The 16,615-nt window shown below is 38.1% G+C and overlaps 1 protein-coding gene across 1 annotated transcript in view; it reads right to left on the bottom strand.

Moving 5' to 3' along the window:
- LOC106094806 (synaptotagmin-5) overlaps nt 1-16,012 on the bottom strand; it is a 448,991-nt gene extending 432,979 nt beyond the window's left edge. Inside the window, exon 1 of the mRNA XM_059361032.1 lies at nt 15,643-16,012. The gene's annotated coding sequence lies outside the window, so the exon portion shown is untranslated. The remainder of the gene's footprint in view (nt 1-15,642) is intronic.
- Between the last annotated feature and the right edge of the window lie 603 nt (nt 16,013-16,615).

A 16,615-nucleotide genomic window follows, 5' to 3' on the forward strand; every position in this document is an offset into this window, starting at 1 on the left:
TGATTATATTACACCTTATCATAGGAAGACTTTTTACGATATTTTGTATGTGAGATGGATTGGAATTGTTTCTCTCCTTTTCGAGTTTTTGTTATATACCGCCATGGCCTTGTATTGGGGTAGTAGAAGTTCTTTCTGTATAAACGATAACAAATATTTTTTTTTTCATTCCACTCATTATGACTTAAACTTCAAATACTGCGATTTCAAGAAAAGAAATTGTGGAAAAGTCTCTTTGATTTTCAATGACAAGAATGTATCCAAAGGTAGTTTTCTTCTTCTCAACATTCTCACATATGTATATGTAGGTAATTGAGTTTTTAACAAGTAAAAGCGTGCTAAGTTCGGCCGGGCCGAATCTTATAAACCCTCCACCATGGATTGCATTTGTCGAGTTCTTTTCCCGGCATCTCTTCTTAGGCAAAAAAAGAATATAAGAAAAAATTTGCTCTGCTATTAGAGCGATATCAAGATATGGTCAGGTTTGGGCCACAATTAAATTATATGTTGGAGACCTGTGTAAAATGTTAGCCAATTCGAATAAGAATTGCGCTCTTTGGGGGCTTAAGAAGTAAAATAGAGAGATCGATTTATACGGGAGCTGTATCGGGGTATAGACCGATTCAGACCATAATAAACATAATAAACTCGTATGTTGATGGTCATGAGAGAATCCGTCGTACAAAATTTCAGGCAGATCGGATTATAATTGCGACCTCTAGAGGCTCAAGAAGTCAAGATCCCAGTTCGGTTTATATGGCAGCTATATCAGGTTATGAACCTATTTGAACCATACATAGCGCAGTTGTTGAAAGTAAAAATAAAAAACGTCTTGCAAAATTTCATTCCAATCGGATAAGAATTGCGCACTCTAGAGGCTCAAGAAGTCAAGACCCAAGATCGGTTTATATGGCAGCTATATCAAAATGTGGACCGATATGGCCCATTTACAATACCAAACGACCTACACTAATAAGAAGTATTTGTGCAAAATTTCAAGCGGCTAGCTTTACTCCTTCGGAAGTTAGCGTGCTTTCGACAGACAGACGGATGGACAGACGGACGGACGGACAGACGGACGGACACGCCTAGATCGACATAAAATGTCGCGACGATCAAGAATATATATACTTTATGGGATCTCAGACGAATATTTCGAGTAGTTACAAACAGAATGACGAAATTAGAATACCCCCCATCCTATGGTGGAAGGTATAATAAAATAACATGCACATCATATGGCCGTAGCATGAGTCCCATACAGATGTTTTATTATTTCCAGCAATCTTACATAAATTTTATAAATTTCACATTATCATTGCATACCACAGCCATAAGATATGAAAAGAAAATGGAAAAACTAAAGTACTTCTTAAGCTAAGGACAAAGGCAAACAAGTAAAAGCGTGCTAAGTTCGGCCGTGCCGAATCTTGCGAACCCACCACCATGGATTTGCTAAAAATTTATATGAAATGAATTTAGTTGAAGGACATAATTTTATTCTACATTCCAAACTTCTTTCAAGACAGCAAAAATTAAAGCTTCAATGATGATCGAGAGACCGGTTTACATGGGAACTGTATCAGGTTAATGACTGATATGGACCGTATTAGGCACAATTGATGAAAGTCGAAAATCTCCGCCAAATCCGACAAAATTGCGGCTTCCAGGGGAGCTATATCAGGTTACGGACCGATTTAAACCGTACTTAGCACAGTTGTTGGAATTTATATCAAAACACTATATCCCAAATTTGATATCAAAACACTATATCCCAAATATATCAAATTTCCACCTCTGTCACGTTTGTGTCTATCAATACGCTGGACCCAATTTCCGATGACTCGGCCACATATTTCAACCGAAACGGTCGCTATTTTCCGTTTAATGTTGGCTCTGAGCTTTTCCAATGTCGTCGGCTTGTTGTAGACCAATGACTTGACGTAGCCTCAAAGAACATAGTCTAGGCGTCAAATCACACGAACGAGGCTGCTAATCGACACTCTCATCAAACTTGCTCTTCAAGAAACCCATTGTTACGTGGCACCATCCTGATGAAACCACATGTTGTTTAGGTCCATATCTGCCAATTCAAGCCAAAACTAAGCAATGAGCATGTTGCGAGGGCGTTGTCCATTCACGGTAACGTGACGATTGGCATCGTCGAAGAAGAAGTATGGCCCAATGACGCCTCCGAGATGGAAACCGTAGCAAACAGTTATTTTTAAACGTTCCACCATAAGATGGGGGTATACTACTTTCGTCATTGCGTTTGTAACGCCTCGAAATATTCGTCTAAGACCCCTTAAAGTATGTATATTCTTGATCGTCATGACATTTTAATTCAATCTAGCCATGTCCGTCCGTCCGTACAAGGTAGATATTACCGCCTTACAAGAAGTACGATGGCCTGGGAATGTCGTCACTACAACACCAAACGGTGACGAAATATACTATAGCGAGTCATGAATTTGGCTGTGGATTTGTGGTTAGTCGGAAACTGAAACACGTTGCCTCCAGCTTTACTACTGTGGATGAGAGGCTAGCCACAATCCCCATAAAAGCCAAATTCTTCAACATCAGCCTTAGTTGGGCCCATGCCCCGACGGAAGACAAGGACGAGCAGATCTAGGATATTTTCTTTTTGATATTCCTCGAGAGAGAATATGACCGTTGCCCCGCCCATGGTATTAAAATCATTCTGGAAGATTTTAATGCGAAGATAGGGAAGGAAGACATTTTTGATTCAACAGTTGGAAAGTTTAGCCTCCACGTGATAAAGTCCAGTACTAGGTTGAGGCTGATAGGTTTCGCCGCAGCAAAAAACATTGTAGTTAGTAGCACCAGATTTCAACATAAAAATATTCACAATGCCACATGGCTGTCACCCGATCAAAACACGAGGAACCAAATTGTCCACGTTGTGTTAGATGTACGATCGATCCATGGAGCGAATATAGATTCGGATCATTACCTTGTTGCAGCAAAGGTTCGCACCCGTTTGAACATGGCTAGGAAAATACGATCATACACTGCATGGAAGCTGGACATGGAAAAGCTGCAAACACAACAGATGGCGGCGGCATACTCCACTCGACTGACCCAACTGCTTGATGAAAGCACTCCTTGTTCCGATAATATAATAGCGCAGTGGCAAACTATCGCCTACTCCATGGAAAATGCCACGAAATCCGTATTTGGATACCGGAAGCCTCCACCAAGAAACCCATGGTACGGCCAAGAGTGTCGAGATGCAACTGAAGGTAAGAAAGCGGCATATAGAGTAACCCGCAATCAGTAGCAATGAGGTATCGAGGAGAGGTATCGGGAGAAACGTCTATTCCGCAGAAAGAAAAAGGAAATGGAAACAAGTGCGTGTGAGCGAATTGAGATGTACAGATGTACAAAGAAATAAACATCAAACCGATGACTTTGGTGCAGGCACATCCTCCTGCAGAGACAAAGAAGAAAGTCTGGTAACTGACACAGATTGCAGCTGAGGATATGGAAATAACATTTTATACAATTGCTAGTGTCTGACGTTGGCTGCGAAGAGGATACTGCAGAACCAATTAATGATGGTATAGAATGTTTACCTCCTAGTCAGAATGAGGTCCAAGTAGCAGTGACCCGACTAAAAAGCAACAAGGCAGCAGGAGCCGACGGGTTACCCGCTGAACTATTTGAGACCGGAGGCGACACACTGATAAGGCATATGCATCAGCTTATCTGCGCAATTTGGCTAGAAGAACGCATCCCCGATGATTGTAACCTCAGCATACTATGTCCCGTACACAAAGGAGACAAAACGGAATGTGCCAACTACAGAGGAATAAGACTCCTCCCCATCGCATACAAGACACTCTCGATCGTACTGTGTGAAAGATTAAAACATAAAGTCAATGAGATATTTGGTAAATCCGCCCTAGACCAGATATTCACACTGCGCCAATTCCTGGAAAAGACCCGAGAAGGACAAATCAACCCCTATAATCTTTTTGTTGACTACAAAGTCGCTTTTGATAGCCCTTTGCGTTCAAAGGAAATTCAATGTCTGTAAAATTAATAAGGCTCTGCAGGATGACACTTGCTGATACTCGTTCCTCAGTAAGAATAGGAAAGAATCTCTCCGGGTAACTCAATTCTAAACGAGGTTTCACACAAGGTGACAGCCTATCATGTGATCTCTTTAATGTCCTGCTGGAGAAGATTATACAAGATGTAGATGTGAATCGATATGGCACGATATGACATGCTACTCGCCTATGCCGACGACATCGACACCGGAAGTAGTAACTGCAGCCTTTGAAAAAATCGAAAGAGAGTCAGTGAAAATGGGTCTGGCAGTAAATGGAGATATGACGAAATGGATGGTTTCAACTCCCAAAACGCCTTATACAACCGAGCAGATATAGAAAATGGAGAAAGTTGGGAACCACAACTTTGAGATAGTCAGTAACTTTATCTACCTCGGCACCGCCGTAAGCGAAACGAATGACATCAGTTTTGAGATAAAGCGAAGAAAAATACTGGCAAGCGAGGCCACCTCTCGACAGACGAAGATTACACTATACAAGACACTGATACTACCCGTGTTGTTATATGGTTCTGAGGCATGGGTGAAAGCAGATGAGGCAGTACTTGAAGCATTTGAGAGAAAGATTCTGCGTAAAATATATGGACCAGTTTGCGTTAAGGGAGAATATAGGCGACGTATGAACCACGAGCTATATGACGACGAAAGCATAATTACACCCATCAAAATACAACGGCTGCGTTGGCTAGGTCATGTTGTCAGAATAGATGAGGAAGCTTCATCAAAGAAATATTTTGAAGGCAAACGTGGTGGTACACGCAAACCGGGAAGACCAAAAGCCCGATGGAAAGATCAAGTGGGGAGACACTTCGAAACTTGGTGTCAGAGATTTAGAATGAGCGCAGAAGATCAAGGCGCTTGGAACGCTAATCGACCTTTGGCTAGTGGATCAAATATTCTGTCATAGCCAATTAAAGTCAAATTAAGCAATATAAACCGATCTTGGGTCTTGACCTCTTGAGCTTGTAGAAGGCGCAATTATTATCCATGCGTACCTGTGCTTTGAGCAAAAATTTTTCCTGGTATGTTTTCTAGACCTGAGGTAACAATAAAAAAATATGCATATGCCATTGAACATAATGCGCCATCCAGAGCATAACGCATTTCACGTATACCACCGACGAAACGGCCTTGTGTGTGCACTAATACACATATTGTCCCAATCGGTAAACATGTCCCTTTGGGTAAATTTTGGGGTAGGGCGTCCCCCACGATTATTTTACCCTAAAGTTTTATACAAATTTTATGGTTTTGGTTTACCATAAGGTGGTACCCAAAATTTCGCTTAAATCGGTGCACGCATTTCCGAGATCTGGTGTTTTTGAAAATTGGGGTCCGCCCACTTCTCCTCCTTCGGATATTAAAAAAAAATATTTTCACCGCGGGCTCAAACTCTACCATCTGTGAAAATTCTCTGAGAATCGGTTATAAGGGCTCAAGAAGCATAATCGGGAGATCGGTTTATATGGGAGCTGTTTCAGGCTATAGATCGATTAAGACCATATTGGACACATATGGACAATTTGCGAATTTGCAATGTTGAAGATCATGGGAGAAGCCGTTTGACAAAATTTCAGCTAAATCGGAGAAGAATTGCGCTCTGTAGTGGCTCAAGAAGTCAGTATACAAGATCGGTTTATATGGCAGCTATATCAGGTTCATTTTAAAACATGCTTATTACAGTTGTTGGAAGTCATTACAAAACCCTTCATGCAAAATTTCAGCCAGATCGATTTATATGGCAGCTATATCAGGTTATGTACCGATTTAAAACATATTCGCAGTCGCAGTTGTTGGAAGTCGTAACAAAATACTTCATGCAAAATTTCAGCCAATTCGGATAAGAATTGCGACCTCTGCTTAAGAAGTCAAAACCCAAGATTGGTTTATATGGCAGCTTTATCAGATTATGAACCGATTTAAACCATACCTTGCACAGTTGTTGACAGTCATAACAAAACACTTCATGCAAAATTTCAGCCAAGTTAGATAAGAATTGCGCCCTCTAGCGGTTTAAAAAGTCAAGATCCCAGATCGATTTATATGGCAGCTATATCAGGTTATGTATCGATTTATTTGCAGTCGCAGTTGTTGGAAGTCGTAACAAAATACTTCATGCAAAATTTCAGCCAATTCGGATAAGAATTGCGTCCTCTACTAGCTCAAGAAGTCAAGATCCAATATTGGTTTATATGGCAGCTATATCACGTTATGCACCAATATGAATCATATTCATTGCAGTTATTGAAAGTCATAACAAAACACCACGTGCAAAATTTCAGCCAGATCGAATAAGAATTGCGCCCTCTTGATGCTCAATAAGTCAAGACCCAAGATCGATTTATGTGGCAGCTATATCAAAACATGACCCGAATTGGCCCATTTACAATTCCAACTGACCTACATTAATAAGAGTGCAAAATTTCAGGCTCATTCGATGGCTAGATCGACTTAAACTATTATGAGGACCAAGAATATATATACACTGTGGGGTCTTAGACGCATATTTTGAGGTATTATTGTACAAACGGAATGATTAAACTATTGGGTTGCCCAAAAAGTAATTGCGGATTTTTATATAGTCGGCGTTGACAAATTTTTTCACAGCTTCTGACTCTGTAATTGCATTCTTTCTTCTGTCAGTTATCAGCTGTTACTTTTAGCTTGCTTTAGAAAAAAATTGTAATAAGTATATTTTATTAAAGTTCATTCTAAGTATTATTAAAAATGCATTTACTTTCTTTTAAAAAATCCGCAATTACTTTTTGGGCAACCCAATAATATGCCCCCCATCCTATGGTGGAGGGTATAAAACACTACAAAGCTATATTATTTATATCCTACACCACTATTGTGTTACAGGGTATTTGAACTTAGTGCATTTGTTTGCAACACCCAGAAGGAAGAGAGATAAACCCCTTGATAAGTATACCGATCGACTCAGAATCATTTTCTGATTCGATTTAGCTTTGTCCGTCTGTCTGTCTGTTTGTCCATGTTAATTTGTGTTGAAACAACAGGTCGCAATTTTCATCCGATCGTCTTCACAATTGGCACATACATTTTTGTTGGCGTAGAGACGAAGCCAATTGAAATTGGAAATAATCGGTTCAGATTTGGATATAGCTTCCACATATATGTTCGTCCGATTTTGGAAAATATAGTAATAAATTGCTCATTAGTGAACCAATTCTCTCGATATCTGGCAGGAAGGTTTTCTCTTGACTCTTAATATTGCTGGTGAATTTCATATAAATCGGTTCAGATATAAATACAGCTGACATATATGTGTATCGCCCGATTTTCACTTCACAACGCGTTCCTCGATGCCTACCACCATATCTAAGAAGTTTGGTCAAAATCAGTTCAGATTGCAATAACGTTGTCATTTGTCAACAGTAGTTATTACAGTTTATACATATTTGCTTTGCTTGAAATTTCATACGGGTTGTTTAATAACCCATCTGAAAACATCCGCTCAGGTCCATCAAAATTGCTTCGGAAATAGCTCCCACTTTGTACCTCTAGGCTAGGTGTAGGGTATTATAAAGTCGGCACAGCCTGACTTTTTCCTTTCCTTACTGATTTTATGTAATTTTATTGCATTGAAAATTTAAAGCAAACTTAAACCATTTCAGTAATATTTATTTATATTTGATGATTTGTTATTGATTTTAAAGTTTGGGTTTTTTTGGAATTGCAAAAGTTTTATTTACAACTTCGACCAATGACTTGTTATAATTACGCAGTAGGAAATTTTACAGCCTAATTATAGGCTTTGTGTACAAATTTCCCTTTAATTTCACAGTTGATTACAGAATTCAAGGTAACTTTGAACACCCACTGATTTTCTTCATAAAAAAGTTTATTTTTAAAGTAAGGCATTCTTTATGGCGCAATTTATTTTTAACAATATTTATTAATGAAGACCTAAGATGGCGAATGAACAAATGACAACCGTGGTAACATCAGCAGAAAACAGCTCAATGTGTACTTTTCAAGGAAATCTGCAATGCAATTACCCATTGACTTGTTGAGCCATTTGTTGGTTTCCCACAATCATTAGTGCAGCTCTTGTTGATCTGATCTCCTGACATGTTTGCAACAAGGAAATTATTTAATAAAGTAAAAAAAAAAAAAATTTCTTAAAAACCGAGTTCTAATTGCTGAATTTGTCTATTCAAAATTAGCTTATTTTCTTCGTAAAACTTCAAGTTAAGTCAATTATTGTTCCAAAGCCTCCAGACGCTAAAGTTTTTCTTTGCTGATAGTGCTTAAGAATCGAAATTTTGCCGTCAAAATGTACACAAAAACTTACGTATTTGAAAAAACTCCCGAGTGGTAAGTTAGGTGGTGAGGGGGGGTTTAGAGGTTGTACGTCTGTAGGGGGAAGCCAACGTACCGATTGATACACTGCAAAGAGTGGACACGAACTTCAACAATCGATTTAGTCAGGGTATGTGCAATGGAGGTCGCCATTTAGCCGATATAGTTTTCAAGACAGCATTAAAGTCAGTAAAAAGGTATGGATACCCATCACCACCATTAGTCATAATCCAGAGAAAAATGCATCATTTATGAACCCATTGCAGCTATATATAAAAATGGTCCTGTTGGGACCAAACTCGACAAGGACGTCGAGTAGTCCTATAAATACAATTCACTATATCAAAATAAAGATCGGTCTGAACCATATAGGATCACTATGGGCTCAAGATCAGGAGATCGTTCAATATGGCAGCTATTTCGAAGTATAGGCAGATGGGGTCCATATTGAACACGAATGTAGAAGGGTCTTACATAGCCTACTGTGCAAATCGGGCAATAAATGCTCCTTTTATGGACTCAAGGCTCTAAATTGGGATAACGGTATACATGGCAGCTATATCCAAAAATAGACCGATCTGAACAATATGAGGAACGGAAGTCGGAAAGCCTAACATAGATCCGTGTGCCGAATTTCAGCGAAATTTTTGGGCCCAATACCCCAAATCTGGGATCAGTCTCCAGTCTCCAAATATAGCCAAATCTTAACCATACAATTGTTGTCCGATTTGGCTGAAATTTTGCATGTGGTGTTTTGTTACGACTTTCAACAAATGTTCAGAATACGGTCAAAATCAGTCTATAACCTGATATAGCTCCCACGTAAACCGGTCTCTCGATCAGCCTTGTTCGCTTCCTAGAAGCTTTAATTTTTGCTGGTTTGACCGAAGTTTGGTATGAAGAATACAATTATACCCTTCAACAAATTTTATTTTGCATAAGTTTTTAGCAGAATCCATTGTGGTGGGTTTCCCAGATTCGGTACAGCCGAATTTAGCACGCTTTTACTTGTTATATATAAGACTAGCTGAACCCGGCCCGCTCCGCCGTTCCTTCTGTTACACAATATAAAATACAACTTTCTTATCTATTATACTTTTCATACCCACCACCGAAGGTTGGGAGTACATTAATTTTGTCATTCCGTTTGCAACAAATCGAAATATCTATCTACCCTATCTATCTAAATATATATATAAAAATAAATTTGTGTTTGTTTGTTAGTTTGTATGTTTGTTTGTACATTTGTTTGTTCCGTATAGACTCAAAAACGGCTAAACAGCTTTTTTTTATAAATTTTCACAGATTATGGGGAATGATCCGGAAGGAGCAATAGGCTATATAATTTATTGATATCGGTAGAGGGGCGGACCCTCCCCCATACCCTAAAAGTACGACCCCAAAATAAAAGTCAACCTATCGGGACAGTATGGGATTCAAAGGAAAGGCATTCAGGAGTAGACTACGATTTTCATATTAAAAATTGGATCCAAGTAACTGGGGGGCAGCCACGACCCCAAAACCCCGCAAAGAAAAAGGTTTATTGGACGATAATGACAATATGGGACTCGAATGAAAGGTATTCGGGAGTAGATATGTTGATATTGGAAGGGGGCGGACCCTCCTCCGTTGCCCCAAAAACACCACTTAAAATCAAAAATGTACCCATAGGGAAATATGGGTATCAAATGAAAGGTATTGGGGAGAAGAATACCAATATGGTATTAAAAATTGGAATCAAGTATGCGAGAGGTCGTCCAACCCCAAAAATTCCCCCAAACAAACATATTGGACTTAAATATCACTATGGGACTCAAATGAAAGGTATTTGGGACTAGATTACTAATATGACATAAAAATGAGGTCCAAGTAATTGGGGGTCGCCCCACCCTCAAATGCGAATATAATTCGATCCTAGTTAGATGAGCCTCAAATTAAAGGTATTTGGTACCAGATTACGAATATGACATTAAACTTTGTGTCCAAGAAAGGAGCCTTCTTTTCCTAGACAAGTCCAAACAACGTGCTGCTGGGCAACACTTTCATGTTCAAAAGTTTTAAATGGCCTAATTACTAAGAACTGTCGATACCGCACCTAATATAAAGACCGACAAATTAGTTCTTTACCACTGAGAATCGTTTAATATGGCAATTTGATTTAATTAAAAAACAAGATCCCAGATCGGTTTATATGGCAGCTATATCAGGTTCTATATCGATTTACGCCATACTTAGCACAGTTATTGGAAGTCATAACAAAACTCCTCATGCAAAATTTCAGCCAAATCGGATGAGAATTGCGCGCTCAATTGGCTCAAGAAGTCAAGATCCAAAATCGGTTTATATGACAGCTATACCAGATTATGAACCGATTTGAATCATATTTAGAACAGTTGTTGAAAGTAATACCAAAACACTACGTGCAAAATTTCAGTTAAATATGACGAGAATTGCGCCCTCTAGAGGCTCAAGAAGTCAAGACCCCAGATCGGTTATATGGCAGCTATATCAAAATATGGACCGATTTAAAACATACTTAGCGCTGTTGTTGGAAGTGATACCAAAACACTACGTGCAAAATTTTAATAAAATCGGATAAGAATTGCGCACTCTAGAGGCTCAAGAAGTCAAGACCCAAAATCGGTTTATATGGCAGCTTTATCAGGTTATGAACCGATTTGAGCCGTACTTGGCACAGTTGTTGGATATCATAACAAAATACGTCGTGCAAAATTTCATTCCAATCGGATGAGATTTGCGCACTCTAGAGGCTCAAGAAGTCAAGACCCAAGTTCGGTTTTTATGGCAGCTATATCAGGTTATGGACCGATATGGCCCATTTACAATACCAACCGACCTACACTAATAAGAAGTATTTTTGCAAAATTTCAAGCGGCTAGCTTTACTCCTTCGGAAGTTAGCGTGCTTTCGACAGACAGACGGATGGGCATGGCTAGATCGACATAAAATTTCGCGTCGATCAAGAATATATATACTTTATGGGGTCTCAGACGAATATTTCGAGCAGTTACAAACAGAATGACGAAATTAGTATACCCCCCATCCTATGGTGGAGGGTATAAAAAAGACTAAATTATGACTATTCAACAGGTAGCCATATAGTCAGTTACAGCCAACTAACACATCATAATCAATGTTACAGGCGCTAATCCGCTCCAAGTGAGTAGCAGCATAGACAAAGGAAATCTATAGACTCTTAACAACATGTTCAAAAAAGCTCTAACAGATGGGAGAAATGTGCACAATTGCGCAAGGATCCGGGGCGACATGGAACGGAGAACTTTTAAGTTACAATATTTTGGGTATTAAAGTCTAAACCTTTCCCTTATCGATGACAGCACTAACATTTAAATAAATGCCATCTATTCTGTTTGCAAAGAATCAACTGAATGAAGACGTCACCACGAACAGAGAAAGGGAAGAGTGGTAAAAATTTCTCATGCAGCATTTATCTTTGCTATGACAACCTATCGGCCCGTAAAATAAAGTATAGGAATTTCCTTGCGGTTGTTTGCTGTATTATTTTTTAAATATCCCACCCTAAGAAGCCTCCTTTTTATAGTCGAACCCAAGTAGCGTGCCGATAAGCACACATTTTTTTTCGTTATATCACTCGATTCGTTCGCCAAGTCATTGACAACGGCTGATTTTATTAAGAGAAAATAGCTTGACAAACGAATCGAGTGACAACAAGTAAAAGCATGAAAGTTCGCCGTCTCTTACATACCCTCTACCATGGATCTCATTTGTCATTTCTTTGCCCGATATCTCTTTACAGGCAAACAAAGGATAATGGATACAAATTGCAAAGCTATTGGAGCTATTTCAGGTTATCGACCGATTCGGGATACCATAGTAGATGTTATTGTGGAAAATGTCAGCCAAAATTGGATAAGAATTGAGCCCTATAATGGCTTAAGAATTAAAATCAGGAGATCGGTTCATATGGGAACTTTATCAGGTTATGGAACCATTCAGACCATTGTTGGCACGTATGTGGAAGGTCATAGGAAAAGTCGTAGAAATAATGTTTACCAAATCCCTCTAGAAGCTCAAAGAGTCAAATTATAAGATCGGTTTATATGGGAGCTATATCAAGTTTTAAACAGGTTTGAACCATACATAGGACAGATGTTGCAAGTCATAACAAAATATCTTATACAAAATTTGAGACAAATCGGATAAGAATTGCGGCGTTTAGAGGCCCAAAAGGTCAAGATCCAAAATCGGTTTATATGGCAGCTTATCAAAACATAGACTAATAGGAACCATTTAAAATCCCAACTAACCTACACTTATATGAAGTATTTGTGCTTCGAAAGTTAGCGTGCTTTCGACAGATGGACGGACTGACATGGCTGAATCGACTTAGAATGTCAAGACGATCCAAAATATACATACATACTTTGTTGGATCTCAAATGAATATTTCGATGCTTTACAAACGAAATGACGAAATAAGTTAATGATGGAGGGTTCTATAAAAAGTCCATGGCCACAAAATATATACGTAACATAGTGAATGCAAAGAAGAGTAATTGAAAAGAAAGTTGTAATTCATATGGTGTAAAAGGAAGCTTAGCGAAGCGGGCCGGTTTTAGCTAGTCTTATATATAAAATTCAATTTCAATTTGTTTGTCGGTTTGTTTGTTTGTTCCGTATAAACTCAAAAATAGCTAAACCGATTACCCTGAAATTTTCACAGACTATGTAGGTTGGTCTGGAAGGAAACATAGGCTATATAATTTTTCGATATCGTAAGGGGGACGGAGCCTCCCCTTATCAGGACAATATAGATATCAAATGAAAGGTATTCGAGAGTAGAATACGAATATGGTAATTGAGCCTAAGCACGCGTCGGGCCGCCAAAACCCCAAAACTCCCCCATACAGACATAATGGATATTCATTTCAATATGGGGCTCAAATGTAATTTATTCGGGAGTAGATTTCGAATCTGGCATACAAAATCAGGTCGAAGTATAGGAGGGCGCGGACCCTCCCCTTAACCCCAAAAACGCCATCCATATCAAAAAATGGTCCAATGGGCACAATAATAATATATATCTTTATATAGCCCCCATATAGGCCGAACTCTCGATCTAAGGTCTAAGGCCCATAAAAGGCGCAATTATTGCGCCGAACTTTGCGACAATGAGTTGTGTTATGCCCTTCGACATCCTTCTTCAATTTGGCCAGATCGGTTCAAATTTGGATATAGCTGTCATATAGACCAATCTCTCGATTTAAGGCCTTGGGCCATAAAAGACGCCTTTATTGTCCGATTTCGCCAAAATTTGGGATAGTGAGTTGAGGTCTTGAGCCCATAAAAGGCACATTTATAAACTGATTTCACTGAAATTTCACACTGTGACTTATTTTAGGTTTTTCGACATCCGTGTCGTATGCTAAACTATATACCACACGGATGTCGAAAAGCCGGTCTACATTTGGATATACCTACTAAAGAGGCCAATAATTAGATCTACAAAATTGAACAATGAGTTGTACCTATTAGACCACACAATGTCCGTGCCGAATTTGGTCCAAATCGAACTATATTTCTATATAGCTGCTATGGGAGTATAAATTATGCATTTTACACCGAATTGTGACGATAGGTGGTTTACACATATATATCCGAGGTGGTGGGTATCCAAAGATCGACCCGGCCGAACTTAACGCCTTTTTACAGGTCATCTGTTAATAGAACTACTATATGTTTTCCCCCAGTTCTTATTGTTTATAGATTTTTATGCCCTCCACCATAGGATGGGGTACATTAATTTAGTAATTTTGTTTGTAACACCTCGAAATATTCGTCTAAGACATTCGTCATGACATTTAAAGTCGATCTAGCCATCTAGTCCGTTCGTCTGTCGAAAGCATGCTAACTTTCGAAGGAACAAAGCTAGGCACCTGAAATTCTGCGCAGATACTGCTTATTAATGTAGGTCGGCTGAGATTGCAAATGGGCCAAGTCGGTCTACGTTTAAGTAGAGCTCCCATATAAACCCATCTGCCGAATAATAAACTTCTTCAGCCCCTAGAGGGGAGCAATTCATATTCGATTAGGCTCAAATTTTGCACGAAGACTTTTTCTATGACCTCCAAGAGATATATTAAGTATGCTTCTAATAGGTTCAAAACCTGATATAGCTCCTTCATAAACCGATCTTCCGAATATACTTCTCTAGTTCGTATCCAAGAGTATAAAAGATCCATGGAGATTTCTTTCAGTTTCTGGTTGTAAAGAGAAACCGTCCAAAGAACTTTTTTTGCCTATAAACGGATACCGGGCAAAGATCTTGACATGTGCTACCCTTGGTGGAGTATGTACCAGATTCGACCCGGCTGATCTAAGCACGTTTTTACTTGTGTAACTTCAACAGATATTTATATATAGGTAATCATTTTCTGTTGTTTTCTTTTTTTTACATTCCTCCTTAATATGTAAATAGCTTTACTGAGTTCAATCTTTCCAAAGAGAGGTTCTTGATTTTTTTTAACATCATGTTAATAATCCTGTTTAAAATAAAATATTCCATACACGCACCAGAAAATCCCAAATCTTTTGAAACAAAGAAAAAAAAAAAAAAAAAAAAAAACAACAAACAACTTCCAACTCAATAAAATAATGCAAATATTGAATTTCAATATCAGACCAACATAACAACTCTAATGTCTCGCTCGTTATTTTTTGGTTTGCTTAAACGTGAAAAAAAGTTGGCCAAATTACATAGTATGTTATCGAAATTTGAATATGGCCTTTAGACAAACGACCCTATTATTGTAGAAAATAGATTTGTTTATCTCACCGGCGGGACATGGAATGAACTACCCAAGATTACAACAAAATGCCATTGTGTGTGAAGAGATAGAAAATTGCGTAGGTGTTAATATGCAGATAAGACAAACATCGGAAAATCGCACCCAAAACCCCATATATTAAGGGAGAAATGGTAAAACCAACCAAAAAGTCACAAAACGACTTAATTCAAAAACAAATAAGGCACCAACTAGAAAAAAGCAACAAATCAAAATGTGGGCTGATAAGGATTCCTATGCTTGACTGCTTATCAGGCCCACTTATATTGATACTCATACCACTACAAAGACATTGCTATACAAATAATTTAATTGAAAACATATTGTTAGAAAAATTCCCCTAAAAAAATTGAATTTTTTGAAAATAACTTACCAATGGCTTTGGGTTACTAAAAAATCCTTAATAGCTTTATTTAACTTTTAGGTTTTCAAACACTGTAGTTCATTTTTGTTTTTCTTTTTCTTTTCACTAAAAATTTATTATTTTTCTTTTAAAAATTCTTTTGAGGTTTTGCAATTAAAATCAGTTTCACTGAGCTTTAAAATCGTGTCATTTATAACCACAAACACTGTCATATAAAATCTTATAAAAACTGTTAAAAAACTTTGTTTTTATTTTCAAAAATGTAAGAATTAAAAATATGTTTTAAATTTCTCACAATTTCTCGAAATTTTTTAATTGTTGTCTTTTTTTCTCAAATAAATTCTCTGCAAACTTTTTTTTATCAATTTAGTCAAATAACCGCCTTAATTTCGTACCGTTCGCAAACGTGTATTCCGTATCACGTCAGGATATGAAATGTTTATTTAGTTTTCACCGCTTGCCATATGTTCACAAAGGAATCGACGAACACCAACACACTGAATTAATGTCCCTCACACATACTCATATCATGTCGGGCAATCACTCGTGCTTTCCTAACTACGCATTCGTTTTTATGTTTATAAATAAGCCGCTTGTGATAGTAGAGCTTTTGCCAACTTCGGTTACGTTCGAAAGCTTTCACTCTCTTTTGAGAAATGTTATTGTTATCTTAGAGACTCTTCCCCCATTTCCCAACTGTTGCTTCGTGGCATAGGTCTTGCAACTCAAAATAAAGACCATAGAAATCAAGTGGGCATAACAACGCTTTATCATTGGAAAGGATTATCGTTGTGAGACTTGTTGATTGTCTGGTAATTCAAAAGATTAACCCATAGGGGACCTAACACGAAGGTGCAATATAAAAAAAAAAACACAAAAACATTTTCTATTTATTATGGTTTCGTATTATGGCTGTTCAATGAATAGATATAAAATGTTGACATAATTGTCTACAGTTATGAAATTAGGATTACGTTTTCAT

This window comes from Stomoxys calcitrans, chromosome 1, assembly GCF_963082655.1.
Source record: "Stomoxys calcitrans chromosome 1, idStoCalc2.1, whole genome shotgun sequence".
Classification (NCBI taxonomy): Eukaryota; Metazoa; Arthropoda; class Insecta; order Diptera; family Muscidae; genus Stomoxys; species Stomoxys calcitrans.